Here is an 11246-nt window from a genome sequence, read left to right as displayed (position 1 = left end):
AAGAGAAAAATTACATAATAATCTGAATAAATGCAGAAAAAGCATTTAACGTGATTTGACATGCATTCAAGGTAAAAACCACAGCAAACTAGGACTAAAGAGGAACTTTCTTTTCTTGATGAATGTCACGTTCTCCCACCAAACATTATACTTAATGGTAAAATGCTGAGATCTTTCCCTCTCTAAGATTGGGGTGCTGGATACCTTATGGCATCAAGACTGGGAAATAGGAAGGGTTCATTCTTGCAAATTCTTCAATAAATGGAAGTCACTTTGACCTCTTTGACCTTTGTCTATGTAATTTGAGGGGAATCTGTTTTTGTCTGTAATGAAATGCACAGAAGTAATGCTCCAGAATTCCTAGAGCAATGGCCAAGGAAGGCACAGTGGAGAGGAGAAGATGGAACTAGTCCGGGAGGAGGTTGGGGGGGGTGGGGGGGTGGGGGGTGGGCATTGATGCCCCTAGGTTATCAGTGGCTTCAGGCCTTCAGTTCCCCCGCACCAGCTACAACTGGGCCAGCCGGCATAGTGGGCCGATCAGGGGGTAGCAGAAGGGCCGCCGCGGGCCTCCGTGCAGCAGCTGGCGCACCTGCACCCGGGGGGCGCTGTGTTAGGCCATCGAGGCCAGAATCAAAGTCGTTGCTGCAGGCGGCTCGGGTGAGCTAGGTGCCTGTGGTGAGCAGGAGAGAGGGAAGCAGGAGAGGAGGAGGAAAGGGCGAGGGGGAGAGGAAGAACCCGAAGGCCCAGTTTCATTTTCTCCAAACCCAAACCCCAGCGCCCGCGCCTTCCGGACTTCAGCCAAGTGGAAGCCACCGCGCGGCCAGGTCTAAACTGGAATCCGGTCTTCGCAGCACAGGCTGTGGAAACGAGCGCAAGGAAAGAGCCGCGGCCGGGTCGCCTTTTCCCTGCTTCCGAGGCTGGCGGCGGGCGAGGCCAGGCTCGACTTCCCGGCGCCCTGCGCAAGGGCACCCGGAACGTCCCTGGCGGGGGCCGGCAGACCGAGCAGGGATGGGGACCAGCTCAGCAGCTGTGGCGGGCACCCCCGACGGGACCCTACAGCCCGCGAGGGCAGTGGGCCATGCGGGAAAGGGACTGGGGTCCCTATCCCGGCTGCGGCCCCCAGAGAGGCGGGAGGCCCTTGTGGAGCTCCTAACACGTTTCCTTTGAAATACTCTTTACTCCTTTTGTCTTAACTGGGGGAGAGAGGGGTGGAAAAAAAGGGAAAAAGCCCTCCTAAGTACCGGAGGTAACCAGGGATATCTGTCCTCTCTGGCCCAGGGAGACCCTCGCTCTTGATTCCGCCCAGGGGGCGTGCGCTGTGCGGATGTCTGCCCCGGGGGTGTCTCTAGGGTCGTGGGAGGTAAGGAGTGATACCCAGCGCCTGTGATACCCAGGACTAGAAGTTCCGAGGGTCGGGCGGGCTGGCTCCTGGAAAAAGAAGATTGCGTACTCAGAAGATTGTCCTTGCTCCTTCGGCTGGCTCCCCAAAGCCCCAGCTTCTCCCCAGCCACGCAGCTCTTGTCTGGCCCTGATTTTCCACGGCGCGAGGAGAGTGGGAGGAGGGGAGCGCATCCTTCACCAAGTCTGTGAGCGTCCAGAGCTTTCCCCTCCTGCCTGGGAATGTGGGCTTATTAGCTGGAGGTTCAATAGCAGCTTCCACCTAAAACTACAGGCTGTAGGATCTGGCGAGCAATCGAGGCGGAGGGGAGGAGAGCAGGGAGAGATACTTGATGGGCCGGCTGGCTGGGGCAGAAGATCCTCTTGCGTGGGCCGGGAAGTGCTGAGAAGGGCACCAGGAGCCGAGTTCGGGGGTGTCTACGCAGGGACTGTGCAGAGAATCAGTCCAAATATTGTTTGGGTAAATCCTGGCAATTTGGGGGTCAGTCTGTCAGACCCCTATCTGAGTTCCCAAGGGTTCCCTGTAGCTCTGGGCTCTTGGACTCCTGCAGGAGCACCTGTCGCAGGGATGTGTATTCCAGTTGTAGGAGCCAGAGGGAGCAGCTAAACTTAATTTCTGAGGGAGGGGAGATGAGCACACTGCCTCCAAATACAGCAACATTCAGGCCTCTCTGACCTCAGGCCCCTTCCGTGGAGGCCCATCCGCCATTCCCACATGGACCTCTGGGGACCCTGGTGTATCCATCCCCCTTTCCCACTCAAGTTCACACACCTGCACAGCCTAAATCCCTTCCCAAGCCTCATAGTATTTCCCATGGTTCATGAACATCAAGATTTGCGGAAGAAACAACCAGCTGTGACCTTGAAGGCTCCAGGTGCAGTGTGAGGGCAGGGAGCTGTCAGTCCAGGGCACAGGTAGAACCGTGTTCCAGATCGTTGCCCACATTAGGCTTCCCTCAGCAGCAGCTTTGAAAGGATGGGCAGCCCCTCAGTCTATCCTCCAAACCTTGTTCTCCACAGGCATCCCTAAGCTAGACCTCCTGGGACTCTGGTCCCCATTCGTTGACCCATGCTTTGAGAAGAGATTCTTCTTGCTGTTGTGAGTGTGGGAACCAAAAAAAAAAGTCCTTTAGGGCCCCAGGCAGGTGTCTCAGAGCAGAGCCCCCCGGAAGAACTGGAGGAAGGGGCTATGCTTGGCAGGGCTGGTTTTACCATCAGGCGGCAAAGCTGCCTCTGACATGTCAGGAAAAGAGGAACTGGCTCCCCTTCAGGGTGGAGATGGGAACTTCCTCTGGCCAGACCAGCAAGGACATGTGTAGTGGCAGCTGCTGTTGTTTTGGGTTTTTTTAAAGGAAGATTAGCCCTGAGCCAAAGTGTGCCGCCGATCCTCCTCTTTTTGCTGAGGAAGACTGGCCCTGAGTTAACATCTATGCCCACCTTCCTCTATTTTATACGTGGGCCGCCTGCCACAGCATGGCTTAATAAGCACTGTGGAGGTCCGCACCCAGGGTCGAATGGGCCACCCCAGGCCACAGAAGCAGAGTATGAACTCAGCCGCCATGCCACTGGGCAAGCCTGGCAGTTACTGTTTAACAAGTATTACTATTTCTACTCCCCTCCTTAGTTGCTTCTCTTTGAATTCATGTGTTCATGAGAATTCCACAGATTTTGTTGATTCGCTCTTTTCTTTTTTTTCCTTCTGTGTGCTTCTGAGGGCTGGGATGGAAACAGAAGTTATACAGGCCAGATTTTTTTCTTCTTTCTTGGACAATTCTTGATGTTTTTGGCATGAGGTTGTACCTCTTTCCCTGTTTCTCTACCACTCCTTGTTGCTTTGAATTCCTGGCTATATTTTTACTGTTTTTGTCCCTTTCATGATACTTGGGGTGGGATATTGTGTGGTCTAAATTCATTCTGACATCTTTAACAGCATTCTATACTTTTATATATAAACTATTTCTTCAAAGATGTTAGCATGTATACTTCAAGTGTAAATGACTCAAAACGTATTTTAGGCTGTTTTATGTCACTTTGCAAGAGGTAAATCTCATGTTTTCCGGTGAACAGGTCTTGTATTTTAAAACTATGCAGCAAATTTCTCTATATGGCATCTAATTACCAGAACTGGTTCTCACTTGATAAGCCATGTCTATTCAAGATCATGCTTCTTACAGTGAGAAGTGAAAGTCAATATTCGGAAGAAGTTCTTCATTAACCAGAAATTAACTCCCTTAAAGGGACATTTTCCAGATTCGTTCTCTCTGGAAATGAAGGTTTGGGGACCAATGCTTCTTTAGGCATTAATATAATCTAGAGGACGTTGTAACTTGTCATATAACTGGTCTTTAAGTATCGATGGCCCAGCAAGGCCTAATTGGACTCATAAGCACTCAACAGGACTAAAGATGTTTTGGGGTAGCTGACTTCTTCTCTTGGGCTCTCTAAGAGGTAAATTCAAGGAGAAAATACTATTTTCCTGTGATGCTGATGCAGCCTGACCACTGTGAGCAATGTGGGATTCTTCAAAAGGTTGATGTTAACTAGCGATAAACAACAGGATTTCACAACATGAAGGCAAGAAAAAGGTGCTATGGAAACAGATTGACTAATCAAACCAATTTAAGAGGGGGCGGGGACAGAGGAAACAAGAATAAGAAAATTCAATTCAGTGTTGGGAAAACTATAACTTGCGCTGACAACATTTGCTATGGTTCTGTTTTCCTACCCGGCCCCTGTTCCTCTTGGCCTCTACAAGGCCTGACACGCTGCCCCTCTGTGTCCTTCACACCCACCCTGCCTGATCCCCAGAGGCATTTCTGCCTCGCTGTGGTGTGTGTGGAGGTAGAACTGGGAGCTGCTGCCCTAGGGTTCCACAAGGCAGCCTTTTGCTCAGTGAGGCCTCCCTGACTTTCCAGTCTAATGTACCAAGCCCTCTTAACACACACACACACTCATACACACACACTCATACACACACACTCACGGATACCAAGAGGCTTTCTATTACACTGCCTCGTTTACAACCATATTCTCACTTTTCATGCTCTGCCATTCCTTGTATCTGTATTTGTTCACATTTTCGAGGTCTTTTCTGTCGTGGCTGCCATTGGGTTCCCAGCACCTACATCAGCTGGTTTCACACAGGCAGGGGCAGGAACTGCCTCGTCTCTTCTTAGACAGGAGGCCTCCCAACCAGTTGTCACCTTTCAGAAGATACAGCTGTGTTTCCATCCTGGAGGCTGGAGAGAGTTGAAAAGTCTGTACATAGTTGGCTCTGCCGCCCTTAGGGTGATCAGAAACGTGGCCGTCCTTTCTGAGCTCCAACACCAGAAGACACTATTTGCCCTGAGGGGCTCCTCCAGCCGCTCAGGCGCCCCTTTGATCTGGACCACACTCTTTGCTGCCTCATTTCTTTCAGGAGCTTCATCTGCTGTGCTTATTAAAACAACAGCCTCCGTGGGAGGTGGGGAGTGTCCCTTATAGAAAGAGGATTGGCATAGCTCTGCCACATGGGTCTCCTCATGTTCCAGATACAATTCGTCCTGGTCTCTAAAGTGCCATCCACACCCTGCGCCCAGGAAGCCTCCAGATTCAGGAGGATGTTGGGGGAGGGTTTCCTCTGACCCCCGCACTGCTCGCCATAGGTCCTTAGCTTTTGGATGTCATTGCAAACCATTCGGGTGAGCTCTTTTCCTCAATGCTGGGCTTGGAAGAGGGGAAGGCCCCGGGAATCCACGTGGCTACTCAGAAAGTGTCCAGGAACATTCGTGGGCACTGCTTTGTCCTTTTAGGGATTATTTTTTTCTTGTAGCAGTCCCTATGGTCAGTGTGGAAATTCTCAGCTTCATCTCTGAAGACATGTTGCATCTTTTCAAAGCTGCTTTCTCATGAAGGTTTTCTGGGCTCCCGCCTGGCAGATGTTTAACTTGCTGTTAAAAATGTTAAGACACAAATGCAAATTTTCCCAGTGAAATAAAGCAGATTCAGGGTTAAACTGCTGTGTACGTAGAACTTATAACACGGCTCACATCATCTACATATAAAGCAACACCAGGGAAGTTATTCAGGAGAAGAGAGCAAACAGTCTAAATCTCGTTTGCTGCCATCAGGACCAGGGTGCACACCTCACCAACTTCTTTGGAGGCTGCTTTTCGCAAATGTAAGAAACCCAACTGACTCTCAGGGAAACACATTCCTGATCTTCCCCCTATTTCAGGTAAGTTGTAAACATGGTCTCTGCTCTCACGAAGGTTCTTTAAAAACAACTTACATTATTGTCTGTGAGTAGGTTCAAACTTCAGAGCCCGGCTGTTCACATAAGAATAGACTAAACCAAAAAGAATGATCCAAGGACTGTAAGGAAGCTTCATTTTCCAGGTGTTTGTGACACTTTAGGTCTCGGGATACGTTATTTGCAACCTGAACCGTCCTGGATCTGTGCGTTCCTCTCAGAGCCTGGGTAGCTGACCACGGTTATGAAACACACATCTCCAGGGTAAGCACCTGTTTCCACCAGCTTCTGCTGTGATGAAAGGGCCATCCGCATGGGGCAGCCTTCCACCTGGTGCCCACTCCCCGAGCGGTGTAGGTCAGGGGTTGGCAACACTTTCTGTAAAGGGCCAGATAGTAAACATTTTAGGCTGTGAGCCATATGGTCTCTGTTGTAGTTATTCGGCTCTGCTGCTGACATAGACAAGACATAAATGAATGAACGTGGCTCTTTTCCAATAAGACTTTTTATGGATACTGAAATTTGAATTTCATATAATTTTCACGTCACAACACATTACTCTCTTTTGGATTTTCTCAACCTTTTCAAAATGTAAAAACCATTCTTAGCTTATGGATGTAACACAGTAGCAGGCAGGATTGGGCCCATCGTCAGTGGTTTGTCAGCTCCTCATGCAGGGGATGGGAGGTTGTTCTGAGAAATTGGGCGAGTGTCACCAGTGACTCCCTGCTTTCCTCTACAGACTCCACCTCTGGGCCCATAGCCCAACTGGTAAATACATCAGTGCTCCCTGAGACAGACAACAATTTTAATTTATTTACTCTTCGAGTCCTTCATATTGTGGGAGAAGCTCCTTGAAGAGTGTTTATGGAGTACATGTTAACCTGCCTAAGGTATCTGAAAGGAAAGAGCTGGAATGATTAGAAAATCCTCAGAGCAGATCACCATCATCATGACATATAATAATTGAATCGCTATTAGGGATCTTATCCTATACCAGGTCCTGGACTTGGTGCTGGTAACATAAATATAACATAAATATAAATATCCTGGTCTTAAGGAGCTCATAATCTACTGACATAATGAGAGACAACAAGATAATTATGATTCTAAGCAGGAACTGAAATGAGAAAACAATGCACAGACCATATGGGAACACCAAGGAGAGGTGTAGCCGTTGTCATTGGAGATTCAATTTATTCCTAAGTGAGGTGATGCCTGAATTGGGACTAATATTAACTTTTGTTCTGAGATAATATCAACATTACAGAAAAGGGTCAATATGTGGGCAAATATCAATAAATATTGTTCTTTAAAACCATAATAATAATGACTGTTAGAGATTAAATGTATGTAGAAGTTCAAAAAATGACAACAATAGCGTGAAAGACAGGAATGGGCAAATGAATGGAAGGTTCTAGTATGCTCAGAGAAGTAGTAAAAGTACTAAGTCATATTAGAATGGAATACAGCAAAAATGCATGTTATAATTTTGAGTGTAGCCTTTATGACTGGCAAAAGCATTAAACTAATGAGTAAATGAGGTAGTGAAAGAATAATAGATATTTGACTAATCCAAAAGGAGGAAAGGGAGGAGAGAAAATGGAACATAAAATACCCAGGCCAACTGTAAAACACACAGCAAGATGATAGATATAAACCCAAATGTATAAGTAATTACATCAGATTTAATGGACTGAATACCCCAATGAAAAGACTGAGATCGTCACAGTGGATGACAGCAAAAATCAAAAGTCAAAACCCAAATACATTCCATTTAAAAGAGATACACGTTAAATATATGGACACCAAAAGTTTGAAAGGAGAAGTATGGGAAAAGATACACCGTGTAAACATTAACCCAAAAGAAACTCATCTCATGGGACTCCAGTAATGCCAACCAAAACAGTTTTAGGAAAGCGTGTGGTCGGCCCTGCGGCTGCCCAATCCTCATCCAGTGTAGCGCTTGTTCCCTCAGCTGCCAGGAGTGCCATCGGTTGCTACACTGCAACTTTCAGCTTCTTCAATAATGGTTTCCACTGTAAAGGGCCTCCTCGCCTCATGTCACAGTCCTTCCTGAGGCAGCCCATATCCAGTGACTGACGGCTGCAAGAGTATGAAGCCTGGGAGCCTCTATCTAGATTGGGACAACTCTGAATGGCCATTCTACCTCTAGAGCTCCCTAAGGGACTGGCCAAAGATGTCTTCGGGGCTGAGTCATACTATCTCCTTCTGCCCAACCTTTCCTTCCCTTCCCCCGATATTGGACCCAAGGGCACTCCTTAATTAATACCCAGCACACTAAACTGGCTCAGACTCTGCTTCCTGAGGGACTGAGCCTGTGGTGCATTACTAATGATAAAGACGGATGTTTCACAGAGATGAATAAGTCAAATCACCTGGAATACAGAGAAATTCTAAAGCTGGATGCACTGACTAATGTGTCTGTGGTAAATTGCAAAAATAGCTGCGTAGTTTTCCCTCTCTATAGCCACAACCTTTTGCTGTGTGACTTTGAATGTGTGCCTACTTGGGGTCTGGGCTTGGTCATGTGACCTACTTTGGCTCATAGGATCCTAGCAAGGCTTGCAAAGCACTAGCACAGTGGGACTTCTCTTTTCCTGTTTCCGAAAGTGGCAGAGCTTGTCGGGCACTCTGTGTGTTGTGACTTTTCCCCCTCCACTTATTTTATCCTGTCTCTCAACCAGGGGTTAAGGCATCCGACCACCAAGCAGGGACGCTCCCCCTGGGGGTGCACTGAGTCAGACTCGGCCTTTGCATTGTGAGGAGTCAGCCCTGGGATACTGGTGTGCCCATGGGCTGCTGCTCTCGCTCCTGTGCCGAACTTTTCTGGAGTAGCTGTGGCTTCTCTTATGCTCTCTCACAGTCCTCACTTGGTTTCTCAACCCAAACCACATGCTCTCCACTGTCTTTGTGTATTTACCACAAATAAACAAAGAACGTGGATAGAAATTTCTCAGTGGGGCAGTGTTCTTTTCGTCAGAAACACAGATTAAGAGAAGGACATTTTTACAATGATATTGTCCCTTCCTCTGGGGATGATGTGGAGAAAAACAGAATGAAGTTATTATAAACACTAAAGGAGAGTATTAATATTAAATGCCAACCCCTAAGGTGCCTTTGTTTGAAAAATCAGATGGCCACAGAAAACATGGAAGGACATTGATCATCTGGAAAAGAGACTGCAGAATACATCAAATGAACTGCAGCCCACAGGGGAGCTTCTGCTTTAGAAGTGGCAGAAGGCAAATAAGCAAGTGTTGGAGGCGGAAGGGACACAGGGGCTTCTTGGAGGAAGAGGCTGCAGTCTTAGACTAGGATGGCTTGACATCTAAGGAAAAGGAGCTATATGAGAACTCACCTGCTCTAGAAGATAAGTTTGGGGAAGAGTGGATCTTTATGGTGTTAGAACAGGAAGTGTTTTCAGAGGGAGCAACTATTTGTACAGCAGATACTCACGAGCACTTGCAGGGATGTTGACCAAGTCAATCGTACAAGCAACTGATGAATAGTTCTTAGATGAATGGGCTCTGAACCCAAGATGGTCATGGAGAATCTGCACAGTTGGGAGAGTTCAGCTCAGAAGACCCCAGCATCGACTCAGGGAGTAGAAAGAAGTTAAGGTTCATTCAGATCACAGATACCCTTGCCTCAGAACTCACTGACTTCAGACTCTTCACTACGGCACACTGCATAAAGGAGTTTCTTGGAGAGGCGATATGGCACAGTGGTCAACAGCACTGACTGTGTGGGTTCGAATTCTGTGTCTGTCACTTATTAGCTCTGTGACATGGGGCAAATTAATTCACTTCTCTGTGCTTCAGTTTCCTCACCTGAAAAATGGGGATGTTAGTCACCACCTCATGGGATTATTTTGAGGTTGGAAGGAGTATGTAAGGCACTTGGTAAGTAACAGAGAAACGTTAGCTCTTACTGCCAATTATTCACACTGTGGAAAACACACTCTCCAATAAGTGGTGTTGGGAAAACTCGATGTCCACATGCGAAAGAATGAAACTGGATCCCTATCTTACACTACTCACAAAAATTAACTCAAAATGTATCAGACTTAAATGTAAAATGTGAAACCACAAAACTCCTAGGAGAAAACATAGGGAAAAAGATCCTTGACATTGGTCTTGGCAATGCTTTCTTGGATGAAACATCAAGAGCACAGGAAACAAAAACTAAAATAAAAAAGTGGGACTACATTAAACTAAAGAGCTTTTGTACAACAAAGGAAACAATCAATCAATTGAAAGGGCAACTTACAGAATGGGATAAAATATGCACAAATGATTTACCTGATAAGAGTAATATCCAATATATTTGAAGACCTCATACCGATTAATAGCAAAATAGCAAATAATCCAATTAAGAATGGGCAAGGGACCTGATAGACATTCATCCAAAGAAGACATACAAAGGGCCAATAGGTACATGAAAAGATGTTCAACATCACTAATCATCAGGGAAATGCAAATAAAACCACAATGAGATACCACCTCATACCTGCTAGGAGGCAATTACCAAAAAGACAAGAGATAACAAATGTTGGCGTAGATGTAGAGAAAAGAGAACCTTTACACACTGTTAGTGGGAATGTAAAAAGTATAGCCACTATAGAAAAGAGTATAGTGGTTCCTCAAAAAATTAAAAATTGAACCATGTGATCCAGCAATCCCACTCTTGGGTATATATCTAGAGAAATGGAATTCAGTTTCTCGAAGATCTAGCTGCACACCCATGTTCATTGCCACATCATTCACAGTGCCAAGATATGGAAACAACCCAAGTGTCCATCAATGGATGAATGGTTAAAGAAGATGTGGTACATATCCAACGGAATACTATTCAACCATGAGAAAGAAGGAAATCCTGCCATGTGGGACAACATGGATGGACCTTGAGGGCATTATGCTAAGTGAGATAAGCCAGAGAGACAAATACTATGTGAAATCACTGCTATGTGGAATCTAAAAAGGTGGCACTCATAAACACAGAGAGGAGAAAAGTGGTTACCAGGGGCTAGGGGATGGGGAAGCAGGGGAGATGTTATCTAAGGACACAAACCTCAACTAGTAGACAAATAAGTTCTGGAGATCTAACGCACAGCATAGTGAACATAGTCAACAATACCGTATTGTGAACTTCAAAGTTTCTGAGAGTCTAGATCTTAATTGTTCTCACCACACACGCACAAAAATGATAATTATGTGACATGATAGATGTGTTCGACAACGGGACAGTAATCATATTGTGATACATAAATGTGTCAAACCAGCCCGTCCTACACGTTAAACTCACACAAAGCTATACGTCAACTGTGTCTCAATAATAAACAAACAAATGTTAGCTATTGCTTCTATTATTATTGGAGAGAGAAAGCAGCATTAGCTCTACACATAGATGTAAAAACACTTAAGGTTAAAAGGATACACACCTCATTGTACTTCCTTGAACAGAACGGGGAACAAATTTTGAGGTCAGAATCAAGATCTGCTGACAGGAAAATAAGGAAGAAAAAATTTGTTCCTTGTCAGTGAAGTTACGCAATCGCTAATACTAGCCAAAATATATGAGCAACTACTCTCTG

This window comes from Equus asinus, chromosome 13 (genome assembly GCF_041296235.1).
Source record: "Equus asinus isolate D_3611 breed Donkey chromosome 13, EquAss-T2T_v2, whole genome shotgun sequence".
Taxonomy (NCBI): Eukaryota; Metazoa; Chordata; class Mammalia; order Perissodactyla; family Equidae; genus Equus; species Equus asinus.
The sequence above is the reverse complement of the archived record's forward strand: the minus strand, read 5'-3'. Positions refer to the sequence as shown.